Raw genomic sequence first — 26,584 nt, forward strand, 5'->3', positions numbered from 1 at the left:
CCATATAAATATTCCCCCTCTACATGGTTGATGGTTGAATGCACTAGTATGGGTACAGCAGACTTTGCTGGCTTTATTATAATTTGATGCAAAACTTGAGTTAGTTCGATTGATGCATGTATGGTAGAGACCTAAATGAAAACTTATGCTACAACTCGATTTTGAAAATAGATGACTATAATTATTATTATTGAAAGAAAATCCCAATTAAATGCTGTAAATCACCCCGAAGACTACTGCTACGGTACTGCAAATATTGACAACAGGGTAAACAGCTAGATGGAAATTCGATGAGCGCTACTATACAAAAAATCTGGTGTAGCGCACTCACACAACTTTCCTTGCCGTTATGAAAATTGATCACCTGACGCTAGTGTTCCCGCGAAAACGGACATGCATCTTTCAGGGTAACAATGATCTCACTAAGACTGAATATTCTTCATAATGAACTATGCTTAAAAATTCACTGCCGCATCCGTTATTTCCCTCATACTGCTGTAATATCCATTGACAATAATTATTTGCAAATGTAACACTAGACTTCCAGCTCGAACATCTTTCGCTCCTGATTTATTTTTTAGATCATTCTTGTAGAGATAGATGATTATGTTATCAGATGGGTGACAATCATTGAATCGTCGGTCCCGACTGATAGTCGTGAGGCTCATTGACGACGTAAATTAAATACCTATTTATGCAAGATGGAACTTCCGTCAGGGATCCCCACCTATAAAGCCATTCGATTATAATAACTAACTACATTATTCTCATAATTCCGTATTAATACGAAAAAATGATACCATTATTTCTAAATATTATTTGAATTATCCTGCTCCTAATTTCATCTTATTCTCTTATTGACAGGGTTGTATGATGATAAGAATGCAATTTATTATTGAATGATACTTCCACAAAGTCATTGATTAAAACTTTCATTTTAGCCTTTTAGTTTGTCCTTCGCAAGATATGGATTTTAATAATTGGGAAAGGGTAAGTATACACGTTTTAGTTTACCTTTTATATGTCTTGATTACAAATGTAGGACAATACAGTAAGAATTTTATTCAATCGAGATCATACAATACATCACCATACCAAGAAAATAACTTTCGTATTTTGAAATAGTTGATATATTAACATAATAGAATAAGATTGAAATAAAAATTAAATAGTTGAGAGTGTCCAAAAATCCCAATAAACTTGAAAATTTATTGTGAGGCACATCGCCTACTTGGCGCCTTGCAAATTTGGTATTCCAGTTGAACCCACCTCTATACCTGACTATTAATTTTGAAATCAAACGCTTGAAGATCTTATGTGCATCCAGCCACAGAGTTAGAAATATGAAAATAACCTATTCATCTTACAGTTTAGCATTATCATTGTGTAATAAACTATTTTGTACCGAATAAATACCATGACTTTCACAGATGTCAGCAGAAGAATTAGTCAAAACAATTTCAGCAGAAAACACTTCTTATAAATTTACGAGCTTACAAGAACTGTTACCAGAACAAAACTATCCTTAATATTAAAGTAAACCAAACCGAGTGTACATCATCACAATAGAAAAAACTAAACAGGTAATAATCTTTTTTCATTGTTACTTTGTATGTAAATATTTGTTGCTGTATTATGTTTTTTCTACCGTAGGTAATTTGTAGTAGTAACTACAAATATGGCACCTATTAAACGGAAAAGATTGGGAGGTGAAGAAGAAGAAGAATACAGGAGGAGATGAAGAAGACGAATAACAACGAGTAAAGGAGGAAGAGAAAGGGATTATGATAATGTGACACGCAGTATTCTCATCCACAAGTACCTGATTGAAACTATAGACCTTATGGAAATACAGCAATATACTGGCTTCTCCACACATCTTTGTAATCACTTGTCAGCTGATTTATGATGAATAATACTACAGTCTGATTTTTACTATAATATTGGCGTATGAAGGAGACTCCTTTTTCCTTTTATATTATCCTTGAAATGCAAAATTTCCAATAACCTTGTATATTCGTCGACGCGCAATTAAAAAAGGAACATACCTTTCAAATTCCATGAAAATCTATTATTGAGTTTCGCCGTAAATGCGCAACATATAAACATTCAAACATTAAGAGAAATTCCAGATGCAATTAAATAGAGAATGCATTTATTCAAATGCTAATTAATATATAATTATTATTGAACGAAAATCCTAAATAAATGCTGAAAATCACCCCGAAGACCTCTGCTACTGCAGACATTGACAACAGGGCTAACAGCTAGATGGAAATTCGATGAGAACTTCTATCCAAAAATTAGTTTTTAGTTTTTAATTGAATTAGATTTTCAGCATTTATTTAGGATTTTCGTTCGATAATAATTATATATAATTAGCATTTGAATAAATGCATTCTCTATTTCATTGCATCTGTAACTAGTTGGCCGCTATGGCATCGTATAAAATGAGCGCTGCTATCCAGAGATTGTCAGTATGGTGTAAGGGCAAGCATTCCTGACTGGCAATGGGAGGTACCGGGTTCGATTCCCGGGCTGGCAACTAATTTTTGGATAGTAGTTCTCATCGAATTTCCATCTAGCTGTTAGCCCTGTTGTCAATGTCTGCAGTAGCAGAGGTCTTCGGGGTGATTAACAGTATTTATTTAGGATTTTCGTTCAATAATAATTATATATTAATTAGCATTTGAATGAATGCATTCTCTATTTAATTGCATCTGTAACTAGTTGGCCGCTATGGCATCGTATAAAATGAGCGTTGCTATCCAGAGATTGTCAGTTTGGTGTAAGGGCAAGCATTCCTGACTGGCAATTGGGAGGTACCGGGCTCGATTCCCGGGCTGGCAACTAATTTTTGGATAGTAGTTCTCATCGAATTTCCATCTAGCTGTTAGCCCTGTTGTCAATGTCTGCAGTAGCAGAGGTCTTCGGGGTGATTAACAGTATTTATTTAGGATTTTCGTTCAATAATAATTATATATTAATTAGCATTTGAATAAATGCATTCTCTATTTAATTGCATCTGTAACTAGTTGGCCGCTATGGCATCGTATAAAATGAGCGCTGCTATCCAGAGATTGTCAGTTTGGTGTAAGGGCAAGCATTCCTGACTGGCAATTGGGAGGTACCGGGTTCGATTCCCGGGCTGGCAACTAATTTTTGGATAGTAGTTCTCATCGAATTTCCATCTAGCTGTTAGCCCTGTTGTCAATGTCTGCAGTAGCAGAGGTCTTCGGGGTGATTAACAGTATTTATTTAGGATTTTCGTTCAATAATAATTATATATTAATTAGCATTTGAATAAATGCATTCTCTATTTAATTGCATCTGTAACTAGTTGGCCGCTATGGCATCGTATAAAATGAGCGCTGCTATCCAGAGATTGTCAGTTTGGTGTAAGGGCAAGCATTCCTGACTGGCAATTGGGAGGTACCGGGCTCGATTCCCGGGCTGGCAACTAATTTTTGGATACTCACTGACCGTATAAAATAGAATTGGAACCGTTTCGGGCTTATAAGTCTGTGGAACTTTTCTGTAAGTTGTGTAATCTATAATATGATAAAGGAAAGAATTCGCTTATACACGTACGGAATAAAAAAATCACGAATGATGCATCATCACGTCTCAACTACTTAACTTGACTGGTTAACTTGAAATTTGAATTATAGATTCTTAATTTACCGAGCATGATTACAAGCCTATTTTAAATTCTTCAAAGTCTCAGTAGGTCAAGTTTTCAGTTCGCCAATTTTCAATTAGACCCTTGCGGAGCACGGGTTACCTGCTAGTTCTAAATAATTGAATAATAAATGATGATGTGGCCTATCATTGGTGTGATTTAAGTATCAAGTTATCCCGCTTTATCTAATCTCATATAAATGGCTGATTCTTCTTAATGATGATCACCCCTATCTGGATTTTACTGTATTTAAAATATATTCTCTCATGATTAATGTATAAATCTCCATAACTCATAAATATGACTTTTTTGTTGGTACATTGGTTTCTTCATAGTCAACTAACCATTTGGCAAAAGCTTGTAGGTAGAGAAGGATGAAGCAACCTGATTTGTCTAATAACAGACAAGGATATGTATTCCAAGTGATTATTCCAAGCCTGACAATTCAATAGAAGAATTTATTCGCAGTATTGACATTAATCAAGAGCTCCGGCTGGCAAAACATTCAATAGGAGTTCAATCAACAGTCAATAGGATTAATCAACTGATCAATACAACTGGAGATCATTTCAAGCCTCCTTGATAATTCAATAGAAGAATTTATCCACAGTATTGACATTAATCAACAGTTCCGGATGGCAAAACATTCAATAGGAATTCAATCAACAGTCAATAGGATTAATCAACTGATCAATAGAACTAGAGATCATTTCAAGCCTCCCTGATAATTCAATAGAAGAATTTATTCACAGTATTGACATTAATCAAGAGCTCCGGCTGGCAAAACATTCAATAGGAATTTAATCAACAGTCAATAGGATTAATCAAGTGATCAATAGAACTAGGGATTATTTTGAGCCTCCATGAGAATTCAATAGAATAATTTATTCACAGTATTGACAGTAATCAAGAGCTCCGGCTGGCAAAACATTCAATAGGAATTCAATCAACAGTCAATAGGATTAATCAAGTGATCAATAGAACTAGAGATTATTTTGAGCCTCCATGAGAATTCAATAGAATAATTTATTCACAGTATTGACATTAATCAAGAGCTCCGGCTGTCAAAACATTCAATAGGAATTCAATCAACAGTCAATAGGATTAATCAACTGATCAGTAGAGCTAGAGATTATTCTGAGCCTCCATGAAAATTCAATAGAAGAATTTATTCACAGTATTGACATTAATCAACAGTCCGGCTGGCAAAACATTCAATAGAAATTCAATCAACAATCAATAGGATTTTAATCAACTGATCAATAGAACTAGAGATCATTTCAAGCCTACCTGATAGTTCAATAGAAGAATTTATTCACAGTATTGACATTAATCAAGAGCTCCGGCTGGCAAAACATCAAATAGGAATTCAATCAACAGTCAATAGGGTTTCAATAGAACTATTGATTATCTCACGCCTCTCTGACAATAGAGTGAAGGATTCAATCAACAGTATTTACATTAATCATGAGCTCTGGCTTACGCAACATTCAATACAAATTTAATCAACTGTTCAATACAATTGATTATCCACAGCTTTTCCGATAATCCTGTACTTATATTTTGATATAAATACAGCTTCCTTAACGCTCAGAAAATCAGAAACATCAGGGAAAATAGTGCTGCCATACACGATTTTGCAGATCTAATCTCCATCACAATCTTCGCAAAATGAAGGTATGTACTAAATGCTTTAAAAACACTCGGTTTTGGGCTTTTCTTAGCATAGATAACACGAATGATTGATTGTCTTAGAATAGATTGTGATTGTGATTGGTATTTTCATAGAAAAATATAGCATAAGAAGATAACCCATGGTATGGAACGTTAATGTTCCAAATATCGTTATATTATAACTCATTATATTTTCACACAATACCACGCTAATAAAGCTATTACTTCTAACTCAGCCCTTCAAACTCGAGCTGAAACTTTGTTTTTTCTATCTTTAGTTTCAATATTTATCATAATAATAAACGTTGTTATTATTATTTCAAATTTCATTATTATTCATAGTTTGTGATTGCTTTTATTTTGTCTAGTGTTTTGCTTTCAGTCTGATAATTTGCCACTCCTCCCTGCACACGGACAAATCATCCATGCAGGAAAAATGTACTTGTAATTTATTCATAACACTTCTCTATTTTGTAAATATGTCATATTTTATGGAGGAACGAACTGAATTTGAATTTTTTGAACTTTATCGAAATTGTGTGTTTATCAAAAATATTTTGTAGACTTTCTATGTAAAACTTATATTATACTAGCTGTCAGGCTCGCTTCGCTCGCCGTATCCGTCCAGCCAGGGGGCTCTGCCCTGGACCCCCGACTGGATCGTCCAAAAATGAGATCAGCGGGCTCGCTTCGCTAGCCTGCATTTTTCATTTGGGCATGCTTCATTCCATCAGAAAGTCAGAGTGCTGAGGAAACTCAGAAAAGCTGAGAAAAACGTTGGAAAAACGCTTATTTTGGGCGTATGATGAAATATAAAAGTCACCTTATCACAAAATTTTCAGACCCTAGCTAAACCTCTGTACCAAATTTGAAAATTTTCTGTCTATCACTTGATGAAATGCAAAAAAAACGCTAATTTTGGGTGTATCTTTGTCGTTATTTCAAATTCCTTCTAACACAACATTATTACACCCTAGTTCAGCTTCTGTACTGAATTTGAACAATTTCTGTTTATTTGTTCTCGATAAATCTGAGAAAAAGCGAAAAAACGCTGGAAAAACGCTAATTTTGGGCGTATCTTAGACGTTATTGCAAATTCCTTCTAACACAACACCTAGCTGAGCTTCTGTACTAAATTTGACCATTTTCTGTTCATTTGTTCTCGATAAAGCTGAGAAAACGCTAGAAAACGCAGATTTCGGGTGTATATTTAGAATTTTTTTCAAATCCGTTCTCAGTGCGCCTCTAAAGGGCCAACTGAACATACCTACCAAATTTGAACGTTTTTGGTCCGGTAGATTTTTAGTTCTGCGAGTGAGTGAGTGAGTGAGCCATTTCGCTTTTATATATATATATAGATTACATTTTTTTCTTCTATTTTTATCATTGTATTGAAAATGATTGTATGTTGGCTTTTTTCACAGTTGTTCCACGTGGTTCTCGTAGCATCAGCGTTGGTGGTGATGAGTCTTATGACTCCAGTCCTTGCCGATCCCCGCCCCAGGGGAGGCCATCTGCCACCCGGTCGCAAATGATTCCTCATTTTTCAAATTGTTTCAATTTTTTAAAATTATTTTTTGTGTGTTGGTTTTTAAATGAAACAATGTAATAAAAGCAATTGCTTCTTGAGGAATTGAAGTTTTTGATCGATTAAACCATATTACTGTACTACAAATGATTCTTCATTTCCAAGTTGTTTCAAATTTTCAATAATTTTTTCTGTGTGTGTGTGTGTGTTTAATTGAAACAATGCAATAAAAGCATTTGCTACTTGAGGAATTGAAGTTTCTGATCTATTAACCCTTATTTCTACAAATAGTTCCTCATTTTCCAAATTGTTTTCATGTTTCCTAGATTTAAGTATCTCAAAACACAACCAACAACACTCCTACAACCTATTCAGGAATGCAACCATGACAGACACCCTTATTCACAACTCCTCAAATAATCCTGTTCAACATAAACACTCAGCTTAATTATCTATGCTACACAGACTACAAACCACCCCCCTCTTACCTGAACACTACGAAGCAGAACTCAGTACCTACCATGAAATATCTAGCTCAACAAAATGGATACCAACACAGCCTAATCGACAAACTATTTCAAAAAACCCAAAGTAAAAAATCTGGTGTGGTACACTCACACAACTCTCCTTGCTCATTGATCTATAAGCCTCATTAACGAGGATAATTTAGGGGAATAACAATATGCCGACTGGCGGCTAAATAATTAAAACTACGATTATACTATTGTTATTGTGTTCAGAGTACATTTTCCTTTGTTTAATTATGAAATTTGAGGATTTTTTTAAATTTGTCAAAACAGCTGTTCTACAAATAAAATATCGACATGTGTTCTTTTGAATAAACTGATCTACCTACCTACCTCACGCACGAGAAGGAGATTACAAAGTAAATTTCTCAAGTATGGGGTGGACCTCCTGTTGATTTCTCGTATCATTTCTAGTTCATATCACAATTCAACTGTCACTATTGATTGTTTCTGTACACCTACTTCATGTTTTCAAAGCCAAATACAGTAAATTATGCTTGTATTGAGGTCCACGTTATAATGGCTGTATTTGATTAACAATGGTGTTGCTATCCTTGTCTATCATTCGACAAAGCAGATAACGCTATTCTCTTCTGCACAGAGAAAAAGATAGCATAAGAAGATATCTCATGGTATACTGCGTTTATGTTCCGAATTTCACTGTTAAGGCTGTGCAAAGGCTAAACATAAAATTTCTACTGGTGATATATTTAAAGTTTTTCGATTTGTGTATCATCTAGCTCTACCAAAATGAAAAAGTTTTCTCAGGAAAACATTTTTTTTTCCGATCATTACTTTTTGAGATATCAGCACCTAAAGTTAAAATTTTTGGGACAGAACATTTCTAATTCGGTAAGAGGTAAATCCGTGAGATTTAGAGGATAAATTGATAATGATATTGTTGATCCAGTAAAACGAAAAAAATTGAAAATATTAATCTCTGAGAAAGTTATTCAATTTACTAAAGATGACCAAAAATATCTTTTAGTTGAATTAAATAACCTTCCCCAAAAATCAATATTTTTAGAAAATTGCTATTCAACTAGATGAACAATACCATGAAGAATTCATCCTCTAAATCTTATAGATTCACCTCTTACCGAATTTGAAATGTTCTGTCCCAAAAATTTTAACTTTAGGTGCTGATATCTCAAAAAGTAATGATCGGAAAAAAATGTTTACCTGAGAAAACGTTTTCATTTTGATAGCTTGATGATATACGAATCGAAAAACTTTGAAAAATATCACCAGTAGAAAGTTTATTTTTAGCCTTTGCACAGCCGATAGCCTTAGTAGTTATTTTTGTGAAGCTATGTGACGCTGGTAGTCTCTCATACTGTGCCGTTCTTACACTCTCACCCCAACAAAACAGTAATAATGGACAGTAGTTGGCTTGAGGTAACAAAAATCGACTTAAAATTTGGAACATAACCCATCAATAACATGGGATATCTTCTTTGAATAATGATATTTCTACATTGTTAAATCCGATCTGGCAACGGTGTGGAGCAGAAAAAAGATAGCGCGAACTGTTGTGTCGAATGATAGACAAGGATAGCAACTGGAATGTTGATCAAAATACTGCCATTATAAGGAGGACCACACCATAGATATATTGTCTCGATGGATGGACTGTAGCCTGGACTATCTATAGCTCACCCACATCACTCTATTGAAAGTCCATCTTTGGCTCAATAAATTAGACAGTAGCTTTAGTAGCCGATAGCTTTATGTGCCAGCCAATATATAATTGAGGAAGAAGCAGCATATTTATGGTTCATGTTATTCATTATTTTGAGCTCATGCTGTACCAACATGATCGATCATGCTGGAAACTACTTTCAAATTATTGGCATGTAAGTTGGTTAGTGGATAATTGATACAGAGAAACGTGAGGTTGGTATATGAGGTATGAGATGCATAATTAAGTTGATACTGTGAAATATTGGGTAGCAGGTATGTTAAGGAATATTTAGGACACATAGGGCCGGTTTCCGAGCTCGGGATTTAGCTAAGTTCTAGACTTACTTTAAGTTCTAAACAGCTGGATTCAGAAAATTGGTTTTCCGAAACGGGGCGTAGTCGCAGTCATTGTCATAGTCATGTTTGAATTAAATTTCGAAAAACTAGAAAATTGAACACAAAAGTTTTGAATTAAAAAGTCGCAGTTTTTATGACAATCTTTATTTTATCATTTCTATAATTGGAAACGTTTTTCCTTGACGGAATTAAACTCACTCCTTCGTCCTTTTTCAGGATACAACAAATAAAATTAACACTTTGCACAGAGAAATAACATGGAAAGTGCATAAGAATGCATAAAGATGTTAATTGATAACTAACTCATAAAGATGTCATGTCATGTTAAATAAATAAATATAATATTATTGCAATTAAATTCTTAGAACAATAGGCAAAGTCAAATATTGAATTTAGTACAACAAAATATAGAATTAAGTTTTACATCAGATTACACACAAAATTACATTACTGAGTCTTAGAAAATGAAACACAGTAAGTAGTAAACTAGATTTCTAAAATACAGTATTACATTTCATTTGAATGCACAATAGTTATTTGTGCAACTAGTGCGCAAAGTGACAGTTTGCTGCACCGAAAGAAACGTTCACGCCCGAGCCGTAGGCGAGGGCGGAATGGTTTCTTGAGTGCAGCAGAGGAACTTTGCGCACGTATTTCACATTAAATTTTTCTCACAGTTACCATTGAATATGAAAAGTGGGTAATTATGAGTAAAATTCCATGAAATCCATCAAATGTTTTTCTGTGTAATTTTATTATTAATAGATGGTAGTATATTAATAATAGCATAGCAGTACAGATTCTTTCTGGTCCAGGAGTTCAATTTTTGATTGTTTTTGTTCGAGTTGTTGTCTTTGAACTTTTCACATTTTTTTTCACATTTATTTGGAGTCTGAACATGTAAATTCCATCTGCTCCTCCAGACGGCACTTTGCCATGGAGAAAAAATGCCTACGATAAAATGTTATAACTGATTTATTTTGTAATGTAATTATTGTGAAATTGAATAAAGGTCAATTTATTTATTTATTTTTATTGTTAATAATAACCTTAATTTATTCAAAATTGAATAATGTAGTAGTAAATGGAGGAAGGCGGCTGGCACTCATGTGGTGGCTGTCGCTGTCATCCACTGTTGTCAACTGCCTTCATATTATTATAACGTGCACCACAACACTATACCACACTATACCACAGTTACCAACTTCATTTTCATTTTCCTGCACTGGTGCTCCATATAACCTACTAACTATTTTGTGTTGCCGTGTTGCAAATCAGGAGTGCAGAAAAATTTTTCCCGCACTAGAGCGGAAAAGTGAATCTTTGGGTATTGTAATCAGTACAGGAACAGCAACTTTCGGAGGTAGCTGTAGGAAATAGTTATTTGTGCAACTAGTGCGCAAAGTGACAGTTTGCTGTACCGAAAGAAACGTTTACGCCCGAGCCGTAGGCGAGGGCGGAATGGTTTCTTGAGTGCAGCAGAGGAACTTTGTGCACGTATTTCACATTTAATTTTTCCTACAGTTACCATTGAATATGAAAAGTGGGCAATTATGGATAAAATGATGGCTGAAATCCATCAAATGTTTGTGTGTGTGATGCTGTTATTAATAACAAACTTAATTCATTTAAAAATTAATAATCCAATTGAAGTTGAAAATTCTCAGCCAAAGTTCTCATCTTTATTCATTCAAGAATCAGAAAAAATACAGATAAAACAAAAAATTGCATTCAAAATACACGCCAACAGCATGGCTGAATGGCTTCACCGTCAAGCGCGCGACCTAGCGGGAAGAATCGTACCTAACTTCGTTTCATCCAACTAAAAACGGTATTCAGATATTTAGACATGGTTAACTTACTAAATTACCGAAAAATAATATAAGTAAACTAAAAAATATTTATAAAATAACATAGACAACAGAAAATATTTTATTGTAGTATATTCTAATGTTATTTTATTAATTTTATTGACATGGATTTCGAACGGTAATTATTTAACCTGAAAATTCGAATTACATAATGTGTGTTTGCTACATTTCTCATTGCTTATAGTTGAAATAATTATTACTGTCAATAGAAAATAAGCATTATTTATTATTAAATGATGATAAGTTATTATTTAATTATGATTTAGATAAACATTACTCTTGTTTTGGATTTCTAGATTGGGATCTTATCATAAATGTAGGGTAGCCATTGAAATGATTCTTATCTAAATCTAACCACAGTCATTGTTACCAACATAATTTTTGTTTTCGTGCACTAATCCTCCATATAACCCACCAACTATTTTGTGTTGCCATGTTGCAAATGTGGAGTGCAGGAAAAATTTTTCCCGCACTAGAGCGGAAAAGTGATTCTTTGCGTTCTGTAATCAGTGCAGGAATGGCCACTTTTCAAGGTAACTGTAGGAAAAATATAGTCCTTACAGCACAACTTGAGCCTTTCGAACTATAAACCTGTGGACCTGAGTGTGTAAATCGTAAAAAATGACGAACAAATCCCAAAAACCTGAACTCGATACTCTTGTCCACAAGTTTAATCCATTGCACAAGTAGTTGTCAAACGGCGTTCTAATAATCTCGCACTGATTACTGTGCAATTCACTCTAACCTGTTAGCATTTTCCTCATAAATAGCATCAATGCTCCCCATTCAAACCAACTCTGACGATTTAAAATGAGTCACAACCACTTCTTAGCAGACTGGGTGTCTCAAAAAACCAGAACGCGATCTTGACACCTCTAGCGTAGTTTTTATAACAGTGAGAATCACTTATTACTGTCAGAATTAATACTAAATATCATCAATCTTTCTCATTCAAACTTCACTGATAGTCTAAAGTGAACCAGGCGTTGCCAAGTTGCCTAATAATCTAAGACACCTGGGCTATATTGACACTAAAAACACCAACAACTAAAGCTCGATTTTCGTTTGTGCGTAAATGCCGTCGTCGACCACAACTGGGTGAGGATCTCACATTGGGTAGATTTCAATTTGTCTAAATAACTTAAAAGATAATGTTCAATTATGTTTTAATGGGGGAGGTTGAGTTTATACTTTTAAATGGCGATATGTTGATACTATTAGAAAAGTTTGACTCTTGAATAATATAAATACAAATAAAGAAAAGTGTATATTCAAAAGGCAATCGACAGAGTGAGAGAAAAAGTTTGTACAGGAGTGAAAATTCATGGGGAAACGGTAGATATGCTTCGTTTTGCGGATGATATAGCAGTAATGGCAGAAAGTGATGAGGAACTGCAGAAAACACTGAATGAAATGGACAGAATAATGGAGGAAGAGTTTAGATTGAAAATAAACATCCGAAAGACCAAAGTGCTAATATGTTGCAGGACAAGGGAGAACAGCTCAGCAGTAAAGCTAAGGAATGAGGTAGTAAATGAAGTGAAGGAGTTCAATTACCTGGGTAGCAAAATCACAAGTGATGGAAGAAGCTGCAAGGACATTGCCAGCAGAATTGCCCAGGCTGAGATTGCCTTCAATAAGAAGAAAAATCTATTCACCTCAAAAAACATAAGTCTCGACGTAAGAAAAAACATGTTGAAAACGTATGTATGGAGTACTGCAACATATGGAAGTGAGGCGTGGACAATGGGGGTGAGAGAGGAAAGAAGATTGGCGGCATTCGAGGCATGGTGCTACAGAAGAATGATGAAGATCAGTTGGAGAGATATGATTACAAATGGGCAAGTTTTTGAAAGAGGGGGAGAGAACCGGAACTTCTTGAAGTGGATCAAGCAAAGAAGAGCACAGCTGATTGGCCACATCATCAGACATGACACTCTACTGACAAGGATAATGGAGGGAATGGTTGAGGGAGGGAATATGAGAGGAAGACCTAGGCTGGAGTATATGAAACAATTGCTACGGGATATGAGATGTGGATCATACTACGAGCTGAAGCGGAAAGCGGACGACAGAAAAGCATGGAGAGCTGCTGCCAACCAGCCCTACGGCTGTTAACCCAAGAGGGAGAAAGAAAAGTTATTTGATCAGCTGTTTTAGCGCACTTGAGATTTGGACAGTATGAATGTCAACAATGCTTGTCGTCGTCGACTGCTGAAATTTACGCACAAACGAAAATGCACCTTTATATCTTTATTTCATTCCTAACAGTCTACTATACACACTACAGAGACTGTATAATCTGATTAATATCGGGGGACAGAGCTCTGCTCTGGAGTTGATAGGCATAGGAATGAAAATTTAAAAGGAAAAATCATGAAATTATGCTTGAAATAGTTATTTGTGCAACTAGTGCGCAAAGTGACAGTTTGCTGCATCGAAAGAAACGTTTACGCCCGAGCCGTAGGCGAGGGCGGAATGGTTTCTTGAGTGCAGCAAACGAACTTTGCGCACGTATTTCACATTAAATTTTTCCTACAGTTACCATTGAATATGAAAAGTGGGTAATTATGGGTAAAATTGCCTGAATAATGTAGTAGTGTTTGAATGGCGGGGGGCAGCTGTGTGGTGTGTGCTGTGGTGGCACTGTGCTGTCGTTGTCCTTGGTTATAATATATAATAGTAATAATTAGCGCGTTGTGCTTGGTTGCACCTCTGCTCACTATAGCAGCCACAGCAGTTACCAACTTCATTTTGATTTTGCTGCACTGGTGCTCCATATAACCTACTAACTATTTTGCGTTGTCATGCTGCAAATCTGGAGTACGCAAAGTACTCACTTTGCGCACTAGTGCGGAAAAGTGATTCTTTGCAGCCTGCAATCAGTGCACAAATGGTCACTTTTTAGGGTATCTGTAGGAAAATTCATTTTATCATTTGCTTGAGAACTACAGTAAGTTTATGTACTGTCCAATAACAATACTGTCATATTATACAGATTGAATCTGGAATGATGACCCCTGAAATTTGAAGGTGAGATGATGATCTTTTGATCATCATCAAAAGTCTCCATTTTAATTTGATTTAGAATTTAATTTTTAATTTTTAATTTTTAATTTTTTATTAGAATTTTAAATTTTAAAAAATTATGAAAATTCTCTCATTTCTAATATAGGATATTTATCACCATCTTCTAAACCTAATAAAACTAATTTTATTTCAAGTTTATTAAATTCTTTAATAGATTTTTCATCAAACATTTCTAAATACTTTTTTGGTAAATATGTTATAAATTCTTTCAATTCAACTGATATGAAACATACATTATTTTTTGTTTTGATTTTTTTAATATTTAAAATTTCATATTCTTTATTAATTTCTAACTCTTTTATTTTTTAGTTATCTTAATTTTTCCATAATTATTGAATTGTTTTATTAATGAAGACATTTTTATATTTCTATTTATATGGAAAAAATTTTAAGATATTTTATATTTTTATAAATCATTATATTGATACTTGAATCTATTATAATATTCATTATTTATTGAAGATATATGTTTGAAAAGTTCAGTCCATCTATCTGTATCAAGAATAATTTTATCATTTCCATTTTGTAAAACTATTTCAGTTTTTTCTCTAACTCCTTTTATAAATACTTGAAATGATTCTGTTAAATTGAATGTTTTAATTTGTTCCATTTATTAAAAAAATTATTTAATAAAAAACATACATCCATTATCTTAAAAATTATGAAGTAATTTTTCAAGATGATGGATGTATTTTTCTTATTAAATAAATGGATGAGCTTATTCATTGTCATAAATGTAAAAAGAAAACTAAAAATAAGAATTCAGAAATAGTTCAAACTAGTAATGGATTATATAGAATAGCAGCTAAATGTTTGGTATGTAAAACTAATAAAAGTAAATTCATAAAATCATCAGTAACTAAAGAAATTATTGAAAATAATTTAACTAAGGAAGAAGGAAAAATTGAAGCTATTGAAATACATAAACGAGTTATAAAAAAATTTAAAAGAAGAAAAATTTTAACATTAGGAATTGATGATTTATGGGCTATAGATCTTATGATATTTGATAAGTATCATGAACAAAATGATGGATATAAATATATTTTGAATGTTATAGATACATTTTCAAAATTTGTATGGGTTCAACCATTAAAAAAGAAGAATGGATTAGAAGTAACTAAAGCATTTGAAAAAATTCTCAAAAATACCAAAAAAGTCAATCATAAGTCTCCAAATCTTATACATTCTGATAAAGGTCTTGAATTTAGAAATAAAGAATTTAATCAATTATTAAAAAAATATAAAATAAAAATATATCATACTGAAAATGAAGAAAAAAGTGCAATAATTGAAAGATTTAATAGAACATTAAATAATAAATTGAAAATTATTTTTGAAATAAATAAAAATTTTAGATGGATTGATGAATTACAAAACATTATTGAAAAATATAATAATACTAAACATAGAACTATAAAAATGAATCCTATAGATGTTGATGAGAATAAAGAAAATATATTATTGAATACTGTTTATAATTTCAAAACTTCAAATAATATTATTAAACCAAAATTTGAAATAGATGATAGAGTTAGAATTCCATCATTTAAAAAATCATTTGAGAATAAATATAAAAATAATTGGACTAGAGAAATTTTTATTATTACTTAAATTATCTTGTGTTGAGATTCCTGAACGATTGCTGCAACATTTCAGCTGGGATATTGTTAATTTAATTCTGAATTGTCTGTTATGATTCAACCACAGTTATTGGTCAAGTTGTGGAAACTTTTGATTTGAGATAGCTGTAGGAAAGAGTCCTGAAGTCGAATTATAAATTTGATAGGCCATAAACCTGGTCCTGAACATAACGAACAAGACTAAAAAAGAATCATCAAATTCGGTGCACACATATAAAAGTTATTGAACGTCAAAATTTGAGGCTTGATTTTTATTTATATAGATTTATAAATATTTTCACGATCTAGAATATGAAATTGATTGTATATCTGAAATCAGAATTATATTACTGATTTGATGATAGAGTAGGGTGTGGATGATATTATAATTTGATGATAGGGTATAATAGGTAATTGGATGTTCCACAAACATTTTATCAATTTTTTTCTATTTTTTTTCAGTAATCCACTGGTGCCATGCGAAGATTTACATTCAATCCCAGACATCGACTTGAGCTTATGGAGGGAAGTGCCCGTTCCAGTACATCATGACTTTTACCACGAGAAGAAATAAGAAATCGCCAACAATTACCTGCTAATAATCGAGTCTGTTGCTCCAATCGCATACAAATCAAAAGACAATCCACTCTGAAATCGCTCTCTCTCCCTTCCGGTTGCACATACGTCTATTAAATTCAACCACGATCAAATTCCGAGGTTAAATGCTACAAAAACCAATAAGTGAAGCTGATGACGTCTTTGATCACGGGTAGATTGATATCTGAATTTGTGAAGGAGGTGAAATGGGTTTCTGCCTGTTATCCCCATTAATGAGAAATTAAATAAACTTGGATTCGGTTACAAGTCTGTTAACTTTTAATTCCGATTACATGACACGAAAACCAATCAGAGATGCCTTCTTCTCAGAAAAGCGTTCTTTGATTGGTTCTCATGTAATTCAATCATGATCTAAATTTAACAGGTTTTCGAGCAACCGCGTAAGGTAACGACGTAATTCCACTAAAACTGATGGTAGAATTTGATAACGGTTAAATTTAACAGACGTAAGTGTAACCGGGCTTCACTCTTGGAATCATTAGCTGCTGCTCACTCTCTCATCCAAAGCTTCTCTACTCCAAAGATTCTGAGGTAGTTCAAATAAAGTATCAAGATTTTGAATGATATCTATCACATGACAACTCACAGATATTCAATTCTCCCAAATCGATTTTCCAGTATTTCTGCATTATCATGACGAACGTAAACTAAAACGAAAATTCTTGATATCTTTGAATGAATATTAGCTTACTGTATTATATTCCATAATACGATAAATACCATACTACAAGACAGAACAATTTCAGAAATCGAATGAATTTTCAAACTCCTGAAATTGAATCAGTGTTTCATCTCTGAAAATTCATTTATTTATTGAATCACGTGATTCTTTACCTCAAAACTTCGACCATTGACTAGCATTGTATCAAATTCATTCAATACCGTTCATTATATTTGGGAGAAATCCTGTTTGCTTCCATGTTTTCATAAATAAAGTACATAGTTTCTGGAAGATATATGGCTGATTCTCATCAATATAGAGAACAAATTCCATTGTTGTAGATCTATGACATACTATCAGTTAGCCATGAAATCTCTCTTCACTGTTGTAAATATCTTCCAAGTTTTAAAATCATTACCATAGAACTTTCACCATTTATGTTTTACACTTTTCAATTATTGTGTGAATGTTGTGTGTTTATATTCAGAGTGTTTATATTCGATGTTTGAGTAGATTAATTGTGTAATATAGTTGTATGAATGTGTTTTTTGCATAATGTATTTTCATCAATAAATAATTATTAATCAAGCGGTTTTCTACATCACTAGTGAGTTGAATGTTAGGACAGTAGGCCTATGTTCAATTGCTACATTAGTTTTGTGTTAAATGATTCCAAGAGTAATTGGGAATTTGGATTTCAAAGTAATAAATAATAATTCATAAATAAATAGACAAATAATCTACATGATTATAGTAGATAAGTGAATAGCTTTAATGAGTATTACAGAAATGTTGCCCAAGAGATTGAATTTTCTTCGTCTGTCATTATTTGTGTTGTCGAAACAAAAAATTGTCGAAGCATTTCCAAGTCGTAGCAAAATTAAATTGATCCTGATATAAAAAGCTTGGCATCAGCTGATTGAAAGTGAATTGCTCATGTTCGCGGCGCGTATATCTGTACGCACCTTAATACCCATGGTTATGAAATTCAATTTTTCATAAAACGTCTAGAATCTTTTTGATCTAGTCACGAAACAATCTAAATTTGATGAATTTATCTTCATTTAAAATTTTCGACACTAAACCTCGATTTCAACTAGGGTATTGCGATTATTATAGAGTAGAATTTTGGAACAACAGACTCGTTATTTGAAATCACATTGGAATGCCAAGTTATAGAGAATAGATATGAAATACTGTGTTCCGGTATTAATGATAGCTACAAGCTGATTTGAATATTAATTCAAATACTTCCCTTGAGTATTTTTTTGAATACTGATACAGATTCTTCTACTTGAAGTATTCTATTTGAATACAAAACGTCCACTCAATAGGCATTCAACTAGCAAATATAATCACAAAAGATTAAAAAAAACTTTATACTCATCCACCATTCAAGAAAGATAATAATTTCTCAGTTTAATAAATGAATCTATAACTTGCGCATTCTGATTATTAGACATATGTGTATCAAGTGTCATGTACCTTAGCATTAATATTTCTTACTTTTGTATTATGAATACTTTTTTATACTTTTGTACTACCGTATCATACGTTTACCAATAAGTAGTTTTGTAACATTTTGTATATTTTTGATAAATAAATTTATTTCTTAATTGAGTGTTATTATTCAATCCAAAAAATTTATTATTGAATCATTGAAAATATATTTTCTTCATGAAGAAAACGTAATTAACCAATTTTATAAAGAATGAATATTACATCAGGCATATCGGTATCAGCTATTCCATATTGAAGGCAGTGGCAAGGCAGAGAATCGGCAAAGCCGTTCTCCTTTCTTCCATAACTGTCATTTAGAAGTTAAGTATAGTAGTTATGAAGTTCATTATGTAGTTAATTGTCACTATGGACAAACATTGAGTATAGGAGCGTGCTACATCTAGTGGCAGAGTTTGAAACTAACTGTTTCCAGTGTCCATCACTGGTGGCACTAGCGTTCATACTAAGAATCAGGGTCAGACCACATTAGGCGTTTTTAGGAGTTTTTCCTGGCGCCTACCCGATCAGCTACAAAAATTAGAGCACAGTTCATATACAATCGGAAACGTCATAATCTTATATGCATTACAATGATAATCTTACAATGATAATAAATCTAACAGTCATTCAATAATAATCACATAATAGGCAATCAAAATATACAAGTCATGAAAGTTTATATAAAAGTTCACACTTATTTAAGATTAACTCTAAATTCAAATTTGATCAGAAGTAGCTACTAATAGTTACATTGCTCATGTTGAGGAATTCAGTCAATGAGTAAAGCGGATTTTCCGACGACAAACAACAGAATTGTGAGAGTTCAAAGTTTATGAGGCAGACACGAGTGGATGTCGAAAATTCAGCTCAAGTTTACTTGAAAGCGGTCGATTAAACTTGAAAATAGATGAGGATACAAAAAAAGGCTCCAATATTTTTCACAAAATGAGCTTCAACCGACAGGAATCAAACGACAAACAGCGGAGTGTGAAATGGGCATTTGAACAAACGACATTTCCTGAGAATTGATAATAGCCAATATCTACCGTGGAATTTGACTTGTGGGGACACACACGACAGGGGATTTGTGAAGTGTAAAATATTTATATTTCCATTTGAATAATATGAGAAGTTTCAAGTAGGTTTAATTAAAACACAGGAAAAAACAAACCAATTCATTTCATTTCAATGCAAAGTCCAATTTTTTGAGTGTAGAAAGGTCATAAGAAAACTTGACAATGCATAAATTCAGCAAGTTAAACAAAATGATAATAATTTTTTTAATAGTAATAAGACAACTTGACAATACACGAATTTACAGGAAGTTACCAAGCTAAAAGAGAATACTTATTTTTAGTGAGAAGATTGCATTTCTTTTCCACTTAGAATGTCCGCCCATTTAGGATCAAACTTTGTGGTTCCGATCATTAAAATTGTTTTCAAATGTTCATCTGACAAGGAAGATCTGTATTTGGATTTAACAAACTTCATTTTTGAAAATGTCTGCTCACACTACTTGTAGGTAGATCCAAAAAGAGAAAACATAGTTCGAGCATGGTTTTTTATGTTTTTAGAGTGTTTTACTGGGAGAGACATGTACAGTCCGTGCAGACCATTTGCTAATATCTCACAATGGTTGATCGCTGCTTGTTTACAGCTAGTTTTACACTTATTAAGAAATGAGGTGGCTAGTAAGAGAATAGTACTCACAGTTGTTGTCAAAAATGTGTATAGATATATATTTTTTAAAATCTGCATCAATAACTCCCGGCGGGCCGGACAAAATCCATCCGCGGGCCGGACGTGGATAGGTAGTTCATGTTGTAAATTTCACGCCGATTTTTGTCAACTCGTGCCTAGGCATAAAAGTTTAAGAACTGCACAGTATGAGAGACTACTAGCGTCACATAGCTTCACTAAAGACAACAACCAGGACTATCGGCTTGAGTTGGCACTGAAATTTACAACATAAACGCCCTATATCTTCTTATGCTATCTTTTCTCCATGCTACTATTCTCAGAACTCAGATACCTACTATTTACAACCCAAACTTATACCATAAACTTCCCAGGAGTTGTATAGCTTGTTTTATCACCTTGGAGCTGGCAGTAAAAAAAAAAGATCTTGGACGTTACAGTTAAGTCTTGTGAGATCAACTTTGAACAGTCATCATTGGATGAATCAAAAACATAGATGTTATACACAAGGAATCCTGACCTTTTGAAATGAATCTAACCATAGTCAAGATTGAGGAACAAGTTCTAATTCTTCAAGATCTCAAGTATTTTACATCTCCTGCGATATAGTTGGGGAAGTTAGGATGTAAACTTCATAGATGTGAAGTTTTACAAGATAGATTAAACGTGAAATACACAGTGAACCAAGAAACCACAAATTTTGTCCCATGCTGTGAGTGTCCATTTGTCAGATACTGCAAGATCATAAAAACGTTGCCAGGAAGTAGCGGATTTGCTATAAGCCTGGGCTAATTTGTAATGGTGAACTCTCATCTTCTCAGGGTATTTTGGGATTTCTGCTGGATAAAGATGTATTGAAGTCTTTGGAATTAGCTTCAATGGACATCTAGCATACTAGTGAATAATAACCTTTCATCTTTCTCAAGGTAAATTAAATTTTTGCTTGATAAAAATGTATTGAATCCTTTGAAATCAATTTTCATTGACATCTAGCATTCTACTGAATAATACTACAGAGAAAAGATAGCGTAAGTATTAGTAGTATAATATTATTATTAAACGAAAATCCAAATTAAATGCTGTAAATCACCCCGGAGACTTCAGCTATTTTATGACAGTATTTTATAGTATTTTTATGATTGAAAAATTTATTAATTTTATACTTGAATTTTATTAATTTATCAATTTTTTTATTAAATTTCATTAAAATTAGACTAAATTTGATGAAATTTGATTGAAAATAACATATAATTTTGTTGAAATATGATTGATCCACAAGTGGGGTAGAATCCTCATGTTATTATCTACTGGTAGCTTTTGTATTTATTCTTTTGTAGGAATAATGGTGATGATATATTTCATGGTTGAATCTGAAAAGAGTTTTATAGTTCTACACTATTGGTTGTGATAGTATCTGGTATAGTTTCCTCTTCCTCATACGAATTAGTTGAGCCATTTTACTATGAGCAAAAGGTGATAAGCTGCTCTAGACTAGAATCACCTTTTTTGTAGCATTTGCTTCAAAAGTTGAGCAAATGCTCTAGTTTATTCATACAATTTTGAGCAAAAGCTTTTACTTTTGAGCAAATGCTCAAACTATTTTTTTGATGAGCATGAGCAAAAGGTTTTGCTCACGTTTATTCATAGAAAATGAAGCAAATGCTCCATATTTTAGAAGTAAGAGCAAATGCTAAACTTTATTTATATGACCCATTGTTTGCAGATGAATCTCGTCTGACGTCAGAACAGGTTTCTTTCCGGCCTAGGCCGGAGAGAGTACCATCTCCAGCCGCTAACATGGAACTAGGAAAGGCGATCAAAAAACAGCTGATCAAAAAACTTTTCATAATTTGTGTTCTTATTCAATAATTGAAACATTATTTATAATAGTATCATCTTATTGTCATTTGAAAGAATAAAAAAGTATAAACTCAACCTCCCACATAATTGAACATCATATTTTAGGTTATTTAGACAAATCAGAATAAGAAATAAAAATACTTGAACAATTTCCTGATATTCAGATTACCTCAGATTTGCTAGAGCTATCACCTTCCACCTCTGCTTTCGGAAGTGCTTAGTAAATAACTATTCTCATAATTATATATATATTGTTTATTTTTGTGTGTGGCGAAAAATAGCGTTCGCACCACGGGCAAAAATGTTTTTCCGGCTCTCAATCTTTTCTAGTCCTCGGCCTATGGCCTCGGACTTGAAAACCGATTTCGGGCCGGAAAAATCTCATTTTCTGCTCTAGGCGCGAAATCCACTATTACAATAGCTTACAATACAGCAAAATAATATACGAATTCATTTATTTATATAATATAGACCAAAATAATCATTGAACTGTATATGATATGAGAAAAAGGAATTTGGTATAACTATAGATAATATTATTATGCATCTACATAAATTGGCGAAGCTTTGAACATATCAATATCCATTCTTCAGAAAGATTACCTATTCAAAATATCCTTTCCACTAACTCTCTACCAAAAAAGGAGAGATAAATTACAAGAGATAGAGAGAAAGAGAGTGATAGAGAGGCAAGTGGGAGTGAGAGAGAGAGAGAGAGAGCATTGCTTGCCACTTTTCATAACCTCACAGCACAGTATGGGGCAACCAAAGGAGGGGGCCAAGGCAGGCGACTACCAAATTGCATTGGGAATGACTTTTCAAGTAATTAATAATTAAGGTTTAAAGTGTATTAAGCAGATGTTTAATTAGATCCCGGGTGCAGCCTGCTTTGAGTGATGTTTGCTTCCCGATCTCTCTTCTCTCTATATTTCTCTCTCTTACTCCCTTCTCTTACTTATTATTCCTCTCTCTCTCTATCACTCTCTCTCTTTCTGTCTCTTACTTGCTTTCTCTCACTCTCTCTCTCTCTCTTTCTCTCTCTCCTCTCTTTTGCTTCCTATTTCTCTCTATCCTCTCTCTGGTTATGTCGAGTGAGTAAACGTGTGTCAGTTCGGCTCCGTCTTCTAACAGATATTTCGTAGGGTTATACAGTTCAATTCACTTCAAATTATACATCTAGTTATTCAGTTTCTCGAGCTTAATTCAATAGTGAAATTATATTTTTGATTAACTCACACTCTTTTTATTTATCTTGAAAAAACATTCCTAATTCTTCAGTCTACCTTCTCGCCTGTAAAAGTGTAAATCCACCTAACGGTACACAATGGGTCGACCGAACAGAGGCACGCCGAGGAATGAGGTCAATGCTCCGAAGCCAGGGCCAGCTATTTCTGGATCACTGTCTGAAGAGACCCTCCAAATTATTCGACAGCAAATCGAGAAAACTGTGCATCATGCCGTATCTATGGCAGTGAAGTCCATTTTTGAGGAACTTCAGGCATTGAAGGAGGAGAACAAACAGCTGCACAATAGAATTCGTGAGCTAGAGGTGTCTTGTCACCTGAAGGTCGACGACCTCGAGCAATACGGGCGCCGACATTCAATACGTATTTTTGGGATCCCAGAGAGTGACAAAGAAGACACGGACCTGCTGGCGCTTGATGTCTTCAACAAGAAGCTGAACGTGCCCGTGACTCTGACGGATGTCAACCGCTCGCATCGCGTTGGAAGGCGTCAACCACCTCAACAAGGGCAAGCTAAACCCAAGGACCGACCCATCATAGTACGACTCTGCAGCTACCGGACCAGGAAGATGATCTTCGACGCTAAGAGGAAGCTGAAGGGTTCCGGCGTCACCATTCGCGAGGATCTGACTGCGGAGCGTCTCAAGATCCTCAACGCTGCGGCCGACCGTCATGGGCATAGGAATGTCTGGTCATCGGACGGGAGGATCAAGATCTCTATCGGCGAGGGAGGATCCAAGAGGGTCCACACAGTCGAGAGGATGACCGACCTTCAAAAAATAAAGGTAAATTAAATCATTTCAGGATTCGATGAGTAAGGTGCCCTTCACTACAATAATAGGAAATTCGTATTAATACATTTCACAGTAGATATACCTTGGCATTTTTCATGAGCTGGCTTTCTGTTCTATAAATGAATCTCTCCACTGCTATTTATGATTATATATGAGGCAATTATTTCAAACTAAGGAGATCCACATTTGTTAATACTGATTAATAATTTATCTTGATATTAATTCCCAAAACTACGTTCAATGCATCAACTACTATACTCCAGAGGGTACTTAGAGAATTATTATCTCTATTCTTACTAATAATTATTACATCTCTTACCAAAATTATTTCCATAATTAATAATTTTCGAAATGCTGAATTTCAAATAAATTGGATGATTAACATACGTTATAGATATGGATGTAATCTATAGGTAAAGATAGTAATCTCCTATATAATGATATCTTCTACTGTTGCCACAGCTTGAACAATAGAAGCTAATGTGTGAAGAATTATTGATAGAGCAGAGGGGTGGGTAGTCTGTTCATATGCTTATATAGGGGCTGTGTTTCATTTAACGTTATCTTAGACATTCATCACTTAACTATTACAGTTCTCAATTTACTACTTTTATCGTTATTGCAACTCCCAATAGTTAATTATACTTCTAATACTATATAATATTTTTCACACTTCACCGTTCAATACTATTTAAAACTCATCTAAAATAATCTAGCACTTTCTCCATCGTCTCCTCTACTTCTTATTTCTTCTTTCTCGTTTCTCTTCTTGATCTTATATTTATAATGATTACTTGAATATTGTTGTTTGCGATGATGATTATTATTCTTTTCTATTCTTCTTCTCCTTCTTCTTCCTCGTCTTCTTCTTCTTCTTCTTCTTCTTCTTCTTCTTCTTCTTCTTCTTCTTCTTCTTCTTCTTCTTCTTCTCTTTCTTTTTCTTTTCTTCTTTTTCTTCTCTCCTTGATTAATTCAAGATCACAATGCGATGTTCTATTTCTTATTCTATTGTTCAGTTTCATAAGTTCTTCGCAATTTGTGCACATTCCTTCTTTCTCTTTTTTTCTTCCCTATTATTATCATTATTTTCCCTGTGATTTTTCCACTTGCTATCCAGCATGTTCAAATGTTTATTTCTCTTTCTATATCTATTTATCTTTCTACCTTTTCTCTTTCTATCTGATTACCTTCTACTAATATCCATTTATTATATTATAATATCCATATATTTATCCATATAATATTCGATTCTTTCCCACATTAAATCATACTATTCCTCTTCAATTTTATGCGAATATTATTCATTATCAGTTGTATTATTTATCTTTCCTCTATTGATAACTTTGTTCAAAGATTTTCGTTTTTCTGCTGGCTTCTTCTTCTCTTTTTCAGTTGTTACTGGATCCCATTTCGCTCTATCTCCACCATGAACACGATCTTCCACTACTGGATTTCATCTCTCTCTATCTCCACTTGGACTCGATTTTCCACCACTGGATTCCATCTCTCTCTGTCTCTACTTGGACTCGATCTTCCACTACTGGATTCCTTCTCGCTCTACCTCCACTTGGACCCGTTTCTTCCACTACTGGATACCTACTCGCTCTATCTCCACTTGGACCAGATCTCCCACTACCAGTTCTTCCTCAATCTTCATCTTATTCACCATTAGGATTATTCATCACCGAAACTCCACACATCTACATCTTATTGTGTTTAGTGAATTTTTGAACTAGTGCTTTAAATAGTGAAGGGAGCCGGACTGTCAAGGCCTACTGAATGCACTCGAATCAAGAGACTTTTTCATTTAGGTCAAGTTTTATCAGTTTCATCCCCATTTCCCCCGTCATGTGTCGTTCTGAGGTCTGTTCACGATTGGTCTGCTGCTTCCATGATGCCTCTCACTGACATGTCAGCTCGCTCGCCCTCAAGTAGGTATGATTATTTCAATAATAGTCATAATGACAGGTATGTTTCTAGCAAATAAGCTCCACTCTTTCAAAAAACTTTTCAAGGCTGCTCACCTTAACGTACAATCCCTCAGTTGCCACATTGATGAACTCAGAGCAATCTTCCGTTTTCAGGACTTCAATATAATCGGAATTTCCGAATCATTTTTGAAGCCTAGTATTTCATCAAATTTTGTTGCATTGCCTGGATATAATCTTTTCCGGA

At 33.9% G+C, this 26,584-nt stretch overlaps 1 long non-coding RNA gene across 1 annotated transcript; it reads left to right on the plus strand.

Moving 5' to 3' along the window:
• The first annotated feature begins 5,073 nt into the window (after positions 1-5,073).
• LOC120350597 lies at positions 5,074-7,136 on the plus strand. The gene is made up of 2 exons (XR_005570921.1): positions 5,074-5,359; positions 6,781-7,136. It is a non-coding gene; the product is annotated as an uncharacterized LOC120350597 (long non-coding RNA).
• The last annotated feature ends 19,448 nt before the right edge of the window (positions 7,137-26,584 follow it).

Source organism: Nilaparvata lugens, chromosome 3, assembly GCF_014356525.2.
Source record: "Nilaparvata lugens isolate BPH chromosome 3, ASM1435652v1, whole genome shotgun sequence".
In the NCBI taxonomy this organism is placed as follows: domain Eukaryota; kingdom Metazoa; phylum Arthropoda; class Insecta; order Hemiptera; family Delphacidae; genus Nilaparvata; species Nilaparvata lugens.